General features: G+C 44.0%; 1 pseudogene; it reads left to right on the plus strand.

Moving 5' to 3' along the window:
• The first annotated feature begins 736 nt into the window (after nt 1–736).
• On the plus strand, nt 737–17,188 carry LOC118626185 (annotated as a pseudogene).
• The last annotated feature ends 295 nt before the right edge of the window (nt 17,189–17,483 follow it).

Below are 17,483 nucleotides of genomic sequence, written 5' to 3' on the forward strand. Positions count from 1 at the left end.
ATGGTTACCATCTTCTGTGGCCACAACTCAGCAAAAACTCTGAGCGCCCTCAAAATCCCGAGTGGCCCCACACAGTTCCAGTCCAGTGTGCCCTCCCTCTTCTGGAGCCCAAGGTCTCTCTGGTCTGCAGGCCGACGCTCCAACCGCTGAGCCAAACTGGCCAGGGCTGTCCTGCTATAATTTTGATTGTGATTATGAGAGAGGAAGGGAGAGAGAAGAAACATCGATGAGACAGAAACATCGATTGGCTGCCTCCTGCACACCCCTTATTGGGGATCCAGCCTGCAACCTGGGCATGTGCCCTGACCGGGAATCAAACTGGTGACCTTTTGGTACATGGGTCGACGCTCAAACACTGAGCCACATCGGCCAGGATAGACCAATGCATTTTAATGCAATAGAGCAGAAGTCAGAAGATTTTAATAAAAATTATTACAGAGATTTTGTAGGTAAGGGTTAGTGGAACATTGGTTTTTTCGGGTATCACCTTGTGCGGTGCCATCAGACTTTGGTCATTGTGACAGAAGCTATAAGGCCCACAAAGGGGAAAATGTTTGCTCTCTGGCCCTTTACAGAAAAGATTGAGCTGCAGGAGTAGGAGGAGCTTGGAGCTCTCTGGGGGAGACGGTGCGTTACCAGGAGGCCCTGGCCTGGCCTGGCTGGAGGAGGAGGAGGAGGAGCAGACCCCCAAGGACCAGAGAGCCCCAACCTGCTGGAGTACCAGGACCTGCTCAACATGGAGCAGGCCATGCACATCGAGATGGCCCCCTGCCGGAAGGTGCTGGAGGGCTCAAGAGGACCGCTGTAGTGAAAACTGTGGAGATGTAAGATGTACAGGTCATTAAGGAGTCCGAGCGGGAGCACAGGGACATGACGTGAGGCAGGACCCACCTGGTGGCCCCTGTCTTGTAACAGAAGGGATCTGCAGAAGGAGACAGGATAGATGCTCCTCCTCTGATAGCTGTTTTCCCCAACCTGAGCTCCCCCCTCCCTCCTCACCACTCCAACTGCTCCCCTCCCCCTCCATCCCTGGGCCAGGCTGCTGCCCTAGGCTCCATCAGTACAAGGTCTGCCAGACAGCATCTACCCTGCTCCCAGCAACTCCAGCTAACAGGGCACTCACCCCAAAGGGGCAGCCTGGAGGAGCATGGCCAGCAGCTTATGTCAGAATTGGGAGGAAGGAGGGAAGCTGGGGAGACCTGGAGCCTAATAAATCACTCTCCATATCCTGAAAAAGAAGTTTACTGAACCCTGTAATAGAGTATGAAACATTTTTGGAGATACAATTCCAAATTGCAAATAACTTTTAAGGAACTATTACTTGTTAGATTTTTAGTGTACTCCCCCCAAAAAGAATATACACAATTATCGGAACAGGAATGAAAACACTCCTCCCTTTTTCCAAAACATATCTGGGTGAGGCCAGATTTTTTGTTTGTTTTTCAAATAAAAACATATTACAACATGCCTGGCCAGTGTGGCTCAGTGGACCGAGCATGCTCTCATGCACCCAGGGGTCCCGGTTTGGTTCCAGGTCAGGGCACACGCCTGGGTTGCGGGCTCAACCCCCAGTAGGGAGCATGGAGGAGGCAGCCAGTCGATGTTTCTCTCTCAGATTGATGTTTCTGTCTTTCTCTCCTTTCCTCTCTCTCTAATAATAATAATAATAATAATAACAACAACATATTACAACAGATTGAATGTAAAATCAGATATGAAAATCCAGCTGTCTTGTATTAAACCAGACATTAAAGAGATTTTAAAAAATATAAAACAATGCCACTCATATCACTGTTATTGTTTGTTTAATAAAATATTATTTTTGTGTTAATATGTAATGTGTTTTAGATTTTATAATGGATTAATTATCCATTTGCTTTAACGGATTACTAAATACTCTTTTTAAGTGTTCTCTACTGATAGCTATAACTTGCATACACAGAAGCTCGTTGGGGTCCTCCATAATTTTAAGAGTGGGCTCTGAGACCAAAATGTGTGAGAACTGATAGTTTAGGACTAGGATAGTTTCAGGGTTGGTTACTACTGATGGGACCTCGCCCACTGGCCTGCCCTCTTCAACAGGCTTTCCGTACATCTGCTGCTGCCACGGTCCCTGGCATCATGTGTCTTCAGAAGCAGAAAAGGTACTATTTATTTTTGCTCAACAATGTTTTAAAGAAACTTTCCCTAGAACCAGTGTACTATTTGCTTATTACCACATAATAACCACACCAAAAATAAGCCTCATTTAAAAAGAGTGTATGGAAAGTAATTAATATTGGATCAAGCAGAGCCCTGGACAAAATATATGAACAACTGTTTTTAGTACTTAGAAAATAGACAGGCAAGGACTGTAACTTCTGAAAGAGGGGAAACAAATGAGTTGCGCCCTGCAGTGCTCTGCTTTCTGCTTGAAGTCCTTTCTAAACTATGGTACAGAGAGAAATCCAAGCAGAGCTCTAAGAAGCTGAGAGCTGAGAAGACAGACAGATGTTTGGAATGCTGAGGGAAGTTGAATTTTCAAAGAAAAGCAAAGAAATAGCTCATAAATCTGCATAGTACCTTGAAAGTTTGGGCTAAATGCTAGGTTGTGATGTTCAGGTGAGATTCCACCAGGCCATGCAAAAAAACAACTACCAGGAAAAAAAGCAAGTACTGGGTAATTATAGATTGCACAGGCCTGGAGACATGTGAGTTCTGAGCAGCCATACGGAGATATACTGCATTCAGTAGAAACCCCAGAAAAGACACCTTAGGAATGGAACTTAAGTAGCACTAAGGTAAAGGCTACTATAGATCCACAAAACAGAGCTTAAAATAAGTCTTCAGAAGGCGCATACTGATCTGCAAGTAAATTAACTACATGCATGAACAAAGCTCAATTTTTTTGGTTGTCTTTAAGATAAAATTCAAATGCTTAAAAATGAAACATTGCTAAGTCTTATATTTAATTAAAAGATACTAGACATGCAAAAAAGTAGGAAAGTGTGATCCATAATCAAGAGAAAAATTAAGGTAATAGAAAGAAACCCAGAAATCACAGATTAAAAACATGTATCAGACAATAATTTCATTTTTTTTATTTTTATTTTTAAAATATTTTTTCTTTATTGATTTTAGAGAGAGAGGAAGGGAGAGGGAGATAGAGATAGAAACATCGATGAGAGAGAACATTGATTGGTCGCCTACTACATGCCCCTCACTGGGGATTGGGCCCACAATCTGGGCATGACCCTTGAACAGGAATTGAACTTGTAACCTCTTGATGCACGGGTCTACGCTCAACCACTGAGCCACACCAGCCAAGGCAGGCCGTGATTTTAAAACAGCTGTTAGGGGTAAAGTGGTCAGACCAGACTTCCGGTCAAGATGGCAGGTAAGTAAACACGGTATCACCTTCTCCCACAACCACTTCAAAATTACAACTAAACTACAGCACAACCATTCTTCAGAACCACCTGAAATCGAGCTGAATGGAAGTCCTACCACTACAAAATTAAAGAAGAAGCCACATGGAGACTGGTAGGAGGGGAGGAGGGGGACGGGCTGGTCCCACACCCACGTGTGGTGGATAAAAATCAGGAGGAGACCTCGCTGGGAAGGTCCTCCCTGAGGAGTGAGGGGTCCCCATCTTACACCAGGTCTCCAGCTCAGGGTTCCAGTGCCAGGAGAGAAGTCCCCATCACTTCTGGCTGGAAAAACCAGCAGGAACCGAGGCTGAGGGAGGCTGAGGCTGCCCTAGGCAGTTCCTCTTAAAGGGCTCGCACGGACTTACTCAGACTGGCTCCATTTAATCTGGGAGGGGAGGCAGCTTGAAAAGCATCAGAGACAAACAGGGAAGAATTGAGCTGTTTGACCTCGGGTCGAGGACTGGAGAGGCAGTTTTCTCCTGGACAGATGTGCTATTGGAAGCCTTTGTTCCTTTGGTGAGCCCTTCCCCAGGATGGCAATCGCACCGTATCTGGGACTCCAGAAACCTGGCTCACACTGTAGCCCTGCCCTGGTGATTCCCTGAGGCCCTGCCCCTCCTAACTATTGGGACCACCCAAGCTATTTCCAAAGGCTTTACCATAGGATTAGCCTGTCTTGGCTCCTGTTTCAGAGTTTCCTAAAATCTCTCAAGTAGCATCTGGTCTCAGCGAGCACTATACCTCTCCTTAAATGGCCCCAGGTCTGGCACTAGAAGAAGCCAGCCGTGGTTCACAACGTGGCTGTTCTTGGGCACCTCCAAGCCCAGCACAAGAAGCAGCCATCTGCAGATCACTTGGTAGCTTATGCCGGATGGCTCTGGATAGAACACAGGCAGTGGCTGACCTGGCCCCAGAACTAGCACACCCAGTGGACAGCTTCAGACCACATCGAAGCACCACCACCCAACCACCTCCACAAGTGACACACTCAATGAGTGGACTCAGTGGGTACCAGAATCGTGCTTGAAGTAAATCTTGCTCTGTGTGTTGGGCCTCTACATCACTGGCCCTCCAAGGGAGTCAGAGGTCAATGGTCAGTGGGCACAGCCTGAGTAAATCCCTTCCACTGATGTGCCAACAGCAGTCAAGACTCAGTTACAACAGAAGGGTATACCTTGAGGGCCCAGCTGGGGTGATCAGTGAGGCTGTGCCACTGGTTCCTAGGGGACACCTACAACAACAGGCCACCCCATGAAGCATAGGAGGCATAATATCTCTACCTAATACATAGAAACAATCACAAGGAAGCAGCCAAAATGAGGAGACAAAGAAACATGTCCCAAATGAAGGAAAAGAACAAAACTCCAGGAAAAGAACTATACAAAATGGAGATGAGCAATCAATCAGATGCAGAGTTCAAAACACTGGTTATAAGGTTGCTCAAGGAACTTGGTGAGACATTCAAGGGACTTAGTGAGACCTTCAAGGAACTTAAGGAGACCTCCAAGAAACTTAGTGAGAACATTAACTACATAAAAAAGGACCAGTCAGAAATGAAGGAGGCACTAACTGACATAATATTTTACACAGATTCAATAGTAGAATAGGTAAAGCCAAGAAGCAAACCATCGATTTAGAATATAAGAAAGCAAAAAACACCCAATCAGAACAGTGAAAAGAAAGAAGAATAAAAAAAAAATGAGGACAGCATAAGGAGCCTCTGGGACAAATTCAAATGTGCCAACATTTGCATCATAGGGGTACCAGCAGGAGAAGAGAGAGAGCAAGAAATTGAAAACCTATTTGAAAAAATAATGACACAGCCCTGGCCGGTTTGGCTCAGCGGTTAGAGCGTCGGCCTGCGGTCCGGAGAGACCCGGGTTCGGTTCCCGCTGAGGGCACATACTTCGGTTGCAGTTTGTCCCTGGCCCTGGTTGGTCGTGCGGGTGGCAGCCACTCGATGTGTCCCTTCACGTCGATGTTTCTCTCTCTCTTCCTTCCTCTCTTTCCCTCCCACTCTATCTGTACAAAAAATGGAAAAATATCCTCGGGTGAGGATAAAAAAAAAAAAATAATGACACAAAATTTTCCTAACTTTGTGAAGGAAACAGACATACAAGTCCAGGAAGCACAGAAAGTCCCAAACAAGATGAACCCTAAGAGGTCCTCACCAAAACACATCATCATCAAAATGCCAAAAGTTAAAGACAAAGAGAGAATCTTAAAAGCAGCAAGAGAAAAGCATTTAGTTACCTACAAGGGAGTTCTCATAAGACTGTCAGCTGATTTCTCAAAAGAAACTTTGCAGGCCAGAAAGGAGTGGCAAGAGATATTCAAGGTGATGAAAAGCAACGACCTACAACCAAGATTACTCTATCCTGCAAAGCTATTATTTAGAATCAATGGACATATAAAGAATTTCCCAGACAAGAAAAAGCTGAAGGAGTTCATCACCACCAAACTGTATTATATGAAATGTTGAAGGTCTTTTTGAAGGAGAACAAAAATATGAACAATCAAATGACAATTAATACATATCTATCAACAATTGAATCTACAAACAAAATGAGTAAGCAGAACAGAAACAGACTCATAGATACAGAGAACTTTTTGTTGCTTGCCAGATGGGTGGGGGCTGAAGGGATGGGTAAAAAAGATGAAGAAATTAAGGAGTGCAAATTGGTTGTTAGAATGATGAACCTCAAAGGGAAGAGGGGAGGGAGGGTGGAATGAAATAAACCAAAGAACTTCTATGCATATACACATAACCAATGGACACCGACAATAGTATGGGGAAGGCAGGAGGGGGGTGGGATTGGGGAGGAGGGGGTTCAATGGGGAAAAAAGGGGGGACATCTGTAATACATTCAACAATAACAATGAGTTAACACACACACACACAGCTGTTATGGCCTTCCAGTGAAGATGGCAGTGTAGGTAAATGTGGTACTCACATCCTCCCACAACCACATCAAAATTACAACCAAACTGCAGAAAATCCATCATTCAGAACTGCCTGAAATCAAGCTGAATGGAAGTCCTACTACTACAAAATTAAAAGAGAAGCCACATTGAGACTGGTAGGAGGGGCAGGGGTGCGGATGGGCTGGTCCCACACCCACATGTGGAGGATAAAAATCAGGAGGGATACCTTGGCTGAAAAGGTCCTCCCCAAGGAGCAAGAGGTCCCTGTCCCACACCAGGCCCCCAGCTCAGGGTTCCAGTGCCAGGAAGAGAGGTCCTCATCACAGCTGGCTGTAAAAACCAGTGGGAATTGAGGCTGAGGGAGGCTGAATCTGAGGGAGTCCCAGGTAGTTCTTCTTAAAGGGCCCACAAATGGACTTACTTGGACCAGTTCCCTCTGAGCTCTAGCGTGGGGGAGGCAGCTCAAAAGGCACCAGAGATATACAGGGAAGGACTAAGTTGTTTGGTATTGGGGCAAGAGATGGACAGGCAGCTTTCTCTCAAAAAAACTTGCTGGCAGAGGCTGTTGTTCCTTTGGTGAGCCCTTCCCCCATGGGACAAGCAGATAGGCACCAGATCTGGGACTCCAGCAACCTGGCTCACAATGTTTGCCATGCCCTGGTGATTCCTTGAGGCCTTGCCCACCAACAGAATTCGAGCCCACCCAAGCTGTTTCCAGTGGCTTTACTGTAGGAATGGCCTGTCATGGTTCAGATTTTTCTAAAATCTCTCAAGTAGCATCCGGCCTCAACAAGCCCCATACCTCTTGATAAGTGTCCCAGGCCTAGCACTAGCAGCAGCCAACCTTAGTTCACAGCTTGGCCTCTCCTGGGAACTTCCAAGCCCAGTATAAGAAGCAGCCATCGGCAGATCGCTTTGAAGTTTATGCCTGGGGGCTCTGGGTAGAACACAAGCTGACCTTGCCTCAGAGCCAGCACACCCAGCAGACAGCTTCAGACTACATCAAAGTACCACCACCCAACCACCTCCACAAGTGACACACTCAAGGAATGGACTCAGTGAGTACCAGAGCCCTGCTGAAGTAAGTCTTGCTCTGTGTGGTGGGCCCTGCACAGCTGATCATCCAAATGATCAGAGGTAATTGGTCACTGGGCACAGCCAGTCCTTGAAGTTGATCAGCCTGAGTAAATACCTCCCACTGACATGCCAACAGCAATCCAGACTCAATTACAACAGAATGGTGTAGAGTCCACTCTAAAGGTACACCTCAAGGGCCCAGCTGGGGTGACCAGGTAGTCTGGGCCCCTGGACCCTATAGTAAACCTATTAAAATAGGCCACCCTAGGAAGCCTAGGAGACAGCAATTCTACCTAATACATAGAAACAAACGCAGGGAGGAAGCCAAAGTGAGGAGACAAAGAAACATGTCCCAAATGAAAGACTAGAACAAAACTCCAGGAAAAGAACTAAATGAAATGGAGATAAGCAATCTAACAGATGCAGAGGCAAAACACTGGTTATACCCAGCTGGTGTGGCTCAGGGTGTTGAGTGTCATCCCATGAACTGAGAGGTCCCGGTTTAATATCTGGTCAGGGCACATGCCCGGGTTGTGGGCTCAATCCCCAGTAGGGGCCATGCAGGAGGAAGTTGATCACTGTATCTGTCTCATATCAATGCTTCTATATTTCTTTTAAAAAATCAATAAAAACATATTTGAAAAGAAAAACACTAGTTTTAAGGATTCTCAAGTGATGGATTCCTGAGAATCAGAACACAACCAAGGACACTCGCCCGGAGTGGACTTGCAAGTGAGTCACGCCAACCAAGCAACTGCAAGCAGTTCTTGGAACAGAGTCTTGGACTGTCTCTGGGTTCTCAGGGTCATTATGACCCTAGTAAAAGAAAACATATATTGTTATGCCTTGCAGACATGGGAAAGTCCCTTACAATAATCTTTTTTTTTTAATCCTCACCCGAGGACATTTTTTTCCACTTTTTGTTCAGATATAGTGGGAGGGGGAGAGAGGAAGAGAGAGAGAGAGAGAGAGGGAGAGAGAGAGAGAGAGAGAGACATCGACGTGAAAGGGACACACTGAGTGGCTGCCACCCACACGACCAACCAGGGCCAGGACAAACTGCAACCGAGGTACACACCCTTAGTGGGAACTGAACCTGGGTCTCTCTGGACCGCAGGCAGATGCTCTAACCACTGAGCAAAATTGGCCAGGGCCCTTTACAATAATCTTAAGAACACATAGACTACATTCCTTTCTTAAGATGTCCTGTTAAGATGGTTTTTAACCTTTTTCCTTTTTTATATTTACAGTTAAGCATTTTTTGAGCTTAGATGTAACCTTGGGTGGTAGGGTACTGATTTATGTAACCTTACGCAATAAAAGCCATGATGTTTAGGAGGAGTTTTGCTACATGCCTGAGAGAGCTGTAGCCCTCCTTTCATCTTGAGTATATCTTGCCTGCTGGTGCTTTCTTTGCATCTCCGATCACTTTAATCCAACACTCAAGGAACTTAGTGAGGACCTCAAGAGCATAATAAAGGATCAGTCAGAAATGAAGGATGCACTAACAAACAATAATTTACAGGGAATCAATAGTAGAGTAGGTAAAGCCATGAATCAAACCATTGATTTGGAATATAAGGTAGCTAAAAACACCCAATCAGAACAGCAAAAAGAAAAAAGAATCCCCCCAAAATGAGGATAGTTGCCTCTGGGACAACTTCAAGTGTACCAATATTGGCATCATGGGGGTACCAGAAGGAGAAGAGAATGAGCAAGAAATTAAAAACCATTTGAAAAAATAATGAGAGAAAACTTTCCTAACTTGGTAAAGGAAACAGACATACAAATCAAGGAAACACAGAAAGTCCCAAACAAGATGAACCCAAAAAGGCCCACACCAAGACACATGATAATCATAATGCAAAGGGTTAAAGACAAAGAATCTTAAAAGCAGCAAGAGGAAAGCAGTTAGTTTCCTACAAGGGAGCTCCCATAAGACTGCAGCTGATTTCTCAAAAGAAACTTTGCAGGCCAGAAGGGAGTGACAAGAAATATTCAGTGTTAAAAAGCAAGGACCTACAACCAAGATTACTCTATCCTGCAAAGTTATTTAGAATTGATGGACATATAAAGAACTTCCCAGGCAAGTAAAAGCTAAAGAAGTTCATCACCACCAAACCAGTATTATATGAAATGTTGAAAGGTCTTCTTGAGAAGAAGATAAAAAATATGAACAAGATGGCAATAAATACTTATCTATCAATAATTTAATCTACAAACCAAATGAACAAGCCAAACAGAAACAGACTCAGATACAGAGAACTCGTTGTTGGTTGCCAGATAGGAGGTAGGTTGGGGGAATGAGCAAAAAAGGTGAAGGGATTAGGAAGTTGTTAGACTGACAATCCTCAGAGGGAAGAGGGGTTCAGGAAAGATAAATCAAAGAACTTATATGCCTATATTCATAACCAATGGACACGGACAATAGTGTGGGGAAGGCAGGAGGGGGGTGAGAGCAGGGAAGAGGGGGGTCAATAGGAGAAAAATGGAATGACATCTGTAATACTTGCAACAATAAAAATAAGTTTAAAAATAAATAAATAAATTTTAAGAAAACACCTGTTATGAATATATTAAAGGATTTAAAGGAAAACATGAACACAATGAAGAAATAAATGGTAGGCATAGAGTAATGGATTTTATGGTATGAGTATTATATCTCATTTTAAAAATAAAATAAATGAAAATTTTAGAGCTGAAAATACAATATCTGAAATGAAAGTTCTACTGGATAGGCTTAATTGATGGTAGGACAATGAAAAACAGTGCATTTGAAGAAATGATAATAGAACCTATCAAATTTAGGCACAGAAAGAAGAGGCTTAAAAAATGAATAAAGCTTCAGTTCCCTGCGTGACAATATCAAACATACATATTGAATTCCAGGAGAGGAATAGGGGCAGAAAAATTTTGAAAATAAAATAGTCAACGATATTTCCAATTTTATAAAAAATTTATAGATTCAGTTTATAGATTCAAAAAGCTCAAAAAAAAAAAACCCAGTAAGATAAACACAAAGAAAACTACAGGAGAGCACAACATAATTAGTGAAAACCAGTGACAAAGAAAATCTTCAAAAAAGCCAGAGGAAACGATATGTTTTATACATGGGAAAGATATAAATTCTGCTGACTTTCAATCATAGTGCTAGCCAGGAGACAGTGGAATGATGTCCATAAAATGCTAAAAGAAATCAACCTAGAATTCTATATCCAGTAAAAATGTTCCTCAGAAATAAAAGTGAAATAAAAATATTTTCAGATAGGGACTTCTGGTCAAGATGGCGGGTAGGTAAACGCAGTATTGAGTCTTCCCACAACCACATCAAAGTTACAACTAAACTACAGAACAACCATCATTCAAAACTGCCTGAAATCAAGCTGAATGGAAGTCCTAAACTATGAAATTAAAGCAGCAGCCACATTGAGACTGGAGGAGAGGCGGAGGTGGATGGGCTGATCCCACACCCATGTGTGGCAGATAAAAATCAGGAGGAGATCTCAACTGGGACTGTCCTCCCTGAGGACTGAGGGGTCCCCGTCCCACACCAGGTGCCCTGCTCAGGGTTCCAGTGCCAGAAAGAGAAGTCCCCATAACTTCTGGCTGGAAAAACCAGTGGGAACTGAGGCTCAGGGAGGCTGAGGTGGCTGGAGCCCCAGGCAGCTCCTCTTAAAGGGCCCGCGCACAGACTTATCAGACTCACTCCCTCTAAGCTTGGAGGGGAGGCAGCTCGAGGGGCACCAGAGACATACAGGAAAGAACTGAGCTGTTTGGCATTGGAGTGAGGGCTGGAGAGGGGGCTTTCTGCGGGACAAACATGCTGTCAGAGGCCTTTATTCCTTTGGTGAGCCCTTCCCTGGGACTCCAGCAACCTAGCTCACACTGGTTGCCCCACCCTGGTGATCCCCGGAGGCCCCGTCCCACCCAGCTTTCAGGCCCACTCAAGCTGTTGCCAGTTGCTTAACCATAGGATTGGCCTGTCTTGGATCCTGCTTCAGGTTTTCCTAAATTCTTTCAAACAAGCAGCATCTGGTCTCAGCTAGCCCCATACCTCTCGTTAAGTAATACACAGAAACAAACACAGAGAGGCAGCCAAAATGAGGAGACAAAGAAACAGGTCCCAAATGAAAGAACAGAACAAAACCCCAGGAAAAGAACTAAGTGAAATGGAGATAAGCAACCTAACAGATGCTGAGTTCAAAATACTGCTTATAAGGATGCTCAATGAACTTAGTGAGAACCTCAGCGAACTTAGTGAGGGCCTCAAGAGCATAAAAAAGGACCAGTCAGAAATGAAGGAGGCATTAACTGAAATAAAGAATAATTTACATAGATTCAATAGTAGAGTAGGTAAAGCCAAGGAGCAAACCATTGATTTGGAACATAAGGGAGCAAAAAACACCCAATCAGAACAGCAAAAAGAAAAAAGAATCCAGAAAAAATGAGAATAGTGCAAGGAGCCTCTGGGACAACTTCAAGCATGCCAACATTTGCATCTTGGGGGTGCCAGAAGGAGAAGAGAGTGAACAAGAAATCGAAAACCGATTTGAAACAATAATGGCAGAAAACTTCCCTAACTTGGTGAAGGAAACATACATACAAGTCCAGGAAGCACAGAGAGTCCCAAACAAGATGAACCCCAAGAGGCCCACACCAAGCTACATCAGCATCAAAATGCAAAAGGTTCAAGACAGCCCTGGCCGGTTTGGTTCAGCGGTTAGAGCATCGGCCTGCGGTCCAGAGAGACCCGGGTTCAGCTCCCACTAAGGCCATGTACCTCAGTTGCAGTTTGTCCCCGGCCCTGGTTAGTCGTGCGGGTGGCAGCCACTTGATGTGTTCCTTTCATGTAGATGTTTCTCTCTCTCTCTCCCTTCCTCTTTCTCTCTCCCACTCTATCTGAACAAAAAGTGGGAAAAAATGTCCTTGGGTGAGGATAAAAAAAAAAAATGCAAAAGGTTCAAGACAAAGAGAGAATCTTAAAAGTAGCAAGAGAAAAGCAGTTAGTTACCTACAAGGGAGTTCCCATAAGACTGTCAGCTGATTTCTCAAAAGAAACTTTGCAGGCCAGAAGGGAGTGGCAAGAAATATTCAGAGTGATGAAAAGCAAGAACCTACAACCAAGATTACTCTATCCTGCAAAGCTGTCATTTAGAATCGATGGCCATATAAAGAGTTTCCCAGACAAGGAAAAGCTAAAGGAGTTCATTACCACCAAATCAGTATTACATGAAATGTTGAAGGGTCTTCTTGAAGGAGAAAAAGAACAAAAATATCAATAATAAAATTGCAATTAATACATATCTATTGACAATTGAATCTATAAACAAAATGAACAGGCAGAACAGAAACATTCTCATAGATACAGAGAACATTTTGTTGGTTGCCAGATGGGAGGAGGATTGGGGGAATGGGTCAAAAAGGTGAAGGGATTAAGAAATACAAATTGGTTGCTAGACTGACAAACCTCAAAGGGAAGGGAGTGGGGGGGGGTGTGGGAAGAAATAAACCGAAGAACTTATATGCATAAACAATGGACACAGACAACAGTGTGGGAAACAGCAGGAGGGGGGCAGGAGTGGAGAGGAGGGGGTCAATAGGGGGAAAATGAGGAACTTTTGTAATACATTCAACAATAAACTTTTTAAAAAAGTAATTTAAAAAAAGATATTTCCATATAAACAAAATTGAATATATCAATGGCAGTCCTACATGATATGAAATGTTCAAGGAAATTCTTTAGGCTAAAAGAAAATGAAACCAGAGTGAAATTCAGGGACAGTCATGTGCTGTGTAATGATGGGGTACATTCTAAGAAATGGATCAGTGGACGAGTTTGTCCTTGTGCTAACATCATTGAGTACACTTACACAAGCCTAGATGGTACAGCCTACTACACACCTAGGCTACAAGCCTATACAGAATGTTACTGTACAAAACCACATGTGATTAATTCAAGACCCAGAGAAAATGATGCAATCAAGAGATGCAATAGACATGAGATGTATGAGGCTGCTGCTAGGGTAACACAGCACACTGTTTTACAGCAAATTCTTTTTTTTTTTATCTTCACCCAAGGACATTTTTCCATTTTTTGTTTAGGTAGAGTGGAAGGGAGAGAGAGGAACAGAGAGAGAGAGAGAGAAACATTGACGTGAAAGGGACACATCGAGTGGCTGTCACCTGCACAGCTAACCAGGGCCGGGGCCAAACTGCAACCGAGGTACGTGCCCTTAGTGGGAACTGAACATGCGTCTCTCTGGACCGCAGGCCGATGCTCTAACCGCTGAGCCAAACCGGCCAGGGCTACAGCAAATTTTTTATAAGTAGAGTTCACTCTAAAATAATGATAAATATTACAGTATAGCAAATGTATAAACTAGTAACAGCCAATTGTTTTCATTATTATGTATTATGTACTGCACATAATTGTATTTGCTGTACTTTTATATGTCTGGCAGCTCGGTAGGTTTGTTTACATCAGCATCATCACAAACACATGAGCAACGTGTTGTGCTATGATATTACAATGGCTGTGACATCACTGGGCTTCATTATAATCTTATGGGACCACCACCGTATATATGCTGCCTGTCGTTGACCAAAATGTGTTGTGGCACCTGACTGTATACAAAAAAGGATGAAGAACACTGGAAATGATAAATATATGGATGAATATAAAAGGGAGTATAGGAGAGAAGTCAAGTAAAAAATACATGTGTGTGTACACACACTCCCCAAATAAGGTCTAGGTTAAATTTTAAGAACCTAGCAGCCACCTCATCAACTCCAGAGTTGCCCAAGTGGAGTACTGGTGTTTCTAACGTAACTTCGAAGGCTGGCACTGAGGTTGGCAAGCTGGACCTCAGCCACTACAAAAGACTCAGGTGTGGCTGACAGAGAGTGGAACCTGGAGATTCCAGCTAACGTTGGCTCCTCGGGCTGCATGTCCTCTCCACAGCCTGCCTGACACAGCTCGACCTTTTCTGGCCCTTATTCTAATCAGATTTGGGGCCTAAAAACCCCTTATAATGCTGCCCCATCGTCAGACACTAGCTCAAAGGCTTTTTCTTTTCTTTTTATTTGCTTGGTGATACATGGGAGAAAGAGAGGAGAACCAGCCAGTCTGTGACACTGCCATGGGGATTGTCATTGTGCCCAATTCCTTCTTTAGGTCACTTTTTTTTTCTTTAATCCTCAACGGAGGGTATTTTTCCATTTATCTTCAGGTAGAGAGAGAGGGAAAGAGAGAGAAACATTGATGTGAAAGAGACACATCGATTGGTTGCCTTCCACACGACCCTGACCAGGGCTAGGGACCAAACCCCAACCGAGGTACGTGCCCTTGACCAGAATTGAAGCCAAGACTCTTTGGTCCACAGGCTGACACTAACTGCTGAGCCAAACTGGCCAGGGCTTTAGGTCACTTTTTCTCGTAGTGCATGATGTCTGCTATAAATGTGGTGAGCTTCAGACTACTTAGTTTAGCCTTTTCCCTTAACTGGGCCACCCCGGGAGTCTTAAGAAAATGTGTTACATGAGTAAAGCGTAAACTAAAATGTGTTAGTCAAGTACTGCCACCTAAGATAGTTCACATATGACCTAGAAAGATGAGTTAACAAGTTATAGGCTACCTCCTAGATATTTCCAATTTGGTTCCAGATCATCACAATAAAGCAAATATAGCAATAAAGTGAGTCACATTAATTTTTTGGTTTCCCAGTGCATATAAGTTATGCTTACACTATACTGCAGTCTGAAAGGTTAAAATCAGTGGTGTGGTGTGCAGGAATGCTAAATAGCAATCCCAGATGGTGAATAAAGAAGAAAATGGGTTTATTTAAAGAAAAGGCTCAGGGATGGAGGTATCCAAAGGGAAGAGCTACACATCATGGAGCCATGGGGTATTGGGTTGACGATGGCAGCCCCTAGGAGCTGGAGTTTTTCTTCTTAAACGCAGCCATTGACAGGAAGCTTTTGTCGTTAGTGGGTTTTGGAGTCTTGGCTGTGGGTTTGGGCAGGGGGTTGGGTCTACAAGACTGCGAATGTGCAATTGGGTGCTTCTTTGGTAGTTTTGGCTTCTTATATGGTTTGATTCCTGGTGTCCGGCATTTCCTGTCTGGTCAGTCCTCCTGGTCATCGTCTCTGTGGTGGGGAAGCTCACAGCATGGCTGTTAGAATTACATTGCCTTGTATGTCCTAACTTAATACACTTATTAAGTGTGCAATAGCATACATCTAAAAACAATATATATACCTTAAAAAAATTACACTAACCATCACCTGAGCCTTCAGTGAGTCCCAGTGTGTTTGCTGGTGGAGGGTGTTGCCTCGTCGTCGATGAAACAATATCTTTGAAGTGCACCAAGGCCAAGTGAGGCATGCCTGCCATCTCTCTGGTCCCAGCGACGAGCCCCTCTTGACTTCTTTCCCATCATCACCAGATTCTCTCTTGCACGCTATCATCCTAATACCATGTTACCACCATGTTGAAAATCAGAACTCTCTTCTAATTTACCATTGCTCTAACCCCGAGGCAGTGACTGCCAAATGTTTGCAGTGAGGGCCCAGGGTTGGGGGAACAAGAAAAAGGTAAGGATTATAGTAGATGATGGGTTAGTGGATGAAACAAATATCAAGTATACTTGGAAATGCTAGAGGATGATGTCATTTCTAGTATAACTTTATACATTTTATATATATATATATCAGAGGTGTGTATGTATGTGTATTTCAGGCATTTGAATTACAAAAGCAATGCAATGCCAAAGTACCGAAGTAAAATTAATAACCTCCCTTTCCCTCCTCTCCATCACCACTACATACTTATCCCTTCCTAGCCATGACCTTGGAAAGATGGTTACATGGAAATTGACAAGCTTATTTTTAAAAGCTGATGGTCTTAGAACCTCATTATGTTACATTTTTGCTGATTCCCTTTTATGAGACAGGTCTTTAGGGCTCCCACCTGCCAGCCCCGTGACCTCCCTGCCGAGGCGGTGTGACAACGCCGCTGATCTCTGCAGCTGCCCGCAGCCACCAAGCCTTGCCACTTACGAGATTTTAGGAATCAGCTACCCAGGAAACGTGATTTCAGCTCCTATGAGCCACTTTTGAAGACTGTCCCTCTGAGACAGGAGAATCTTTATGCCTCCAGCCCAAGTCCAGCGCTCATTCTGCAGGCTTTGTGGCTGTTTTCGGCTCCAGATGTCCTAGGCAGTCCCTTCAGCAGGAGCATCTGGGTGGGGCAGGACCAGGCTTGCACAGTCAGACCACTGGGACCACACAGCTCCAGGCCACAGCGTCTTTTTCCAGAATTTGAAATGATAATAGAAACAGAAGATGAGATTACGTCTGAAGTTGTGGGAAAGAAAGATGATTTAGAAATTAGAGGAAGCATGGATAAAGCATGAGGGGAAGAATTGGATTCCACAGGAAAATGTGAGTCCAGGGAAGATAAAATTTTCCAAAAATTTAAATAAAATAGCCCTCGAACCAGAACAGATGATCAGATATGGCAGAAGAATTTCCCCATTAGAATTTCTGGTAAAAATATTCCTCAAGAAAATGATATTCCAGATCCCCCCTGTGATGCCCAGAGAATATTTGAATTCCAGGCCATGTCTCAGCTGCTCAAGTGCCTAAAGGCCGGCAGGCCAGGCAGCAGTGTTGTCCGGGATGTCCCCGCTGGCTTCGCCTGTGCTGAAGGCTGCAGCCTGGGCGCTGGCTACACACCGGAATTTCTGTGGAAACATGCTGTAGCACACACATTTTAGAGACAGAAAGCCTTAAATCTTGCATTTTTGTTAGGATAAGGGTCTCAATGTCTGAGCCATTCTTCTTAAATGCTATTCTTGCTACATGTTAAAATGCAGTGCAGTATTTTAGAGGCCAACTGTAAACAGATAAGCTTGACAGGAACCCAGCCTCTTCAGTGTAGCCAACTGCAAAGAAGAAATCAACATATAATTGACCAAACAGTGTGTATAGCGATGGTTAGCCTCCCTTAGGGAGGCAGAGCTTTGGATCTGAATCCTGTCTTCTTTACCTGCTGCAAGTAAATAAAACCAC

This window comes from Molossus molossus, unplaced genomic scaffold, assembly GCF_014108415.1.
Source record: "Molossus molossus isolate mMolMol1 unplaced genomic scaffold, mMolMol1.p scaffold_m16_p_12, whole genome shotgun sequence".
NCBI classification, from domain to species: domain Eukaryota; kingdom Metazoa; phylum Chordata; class Mammalia; order Chiroptera; family Molossidae; genus Molossus; species Molossus molossus.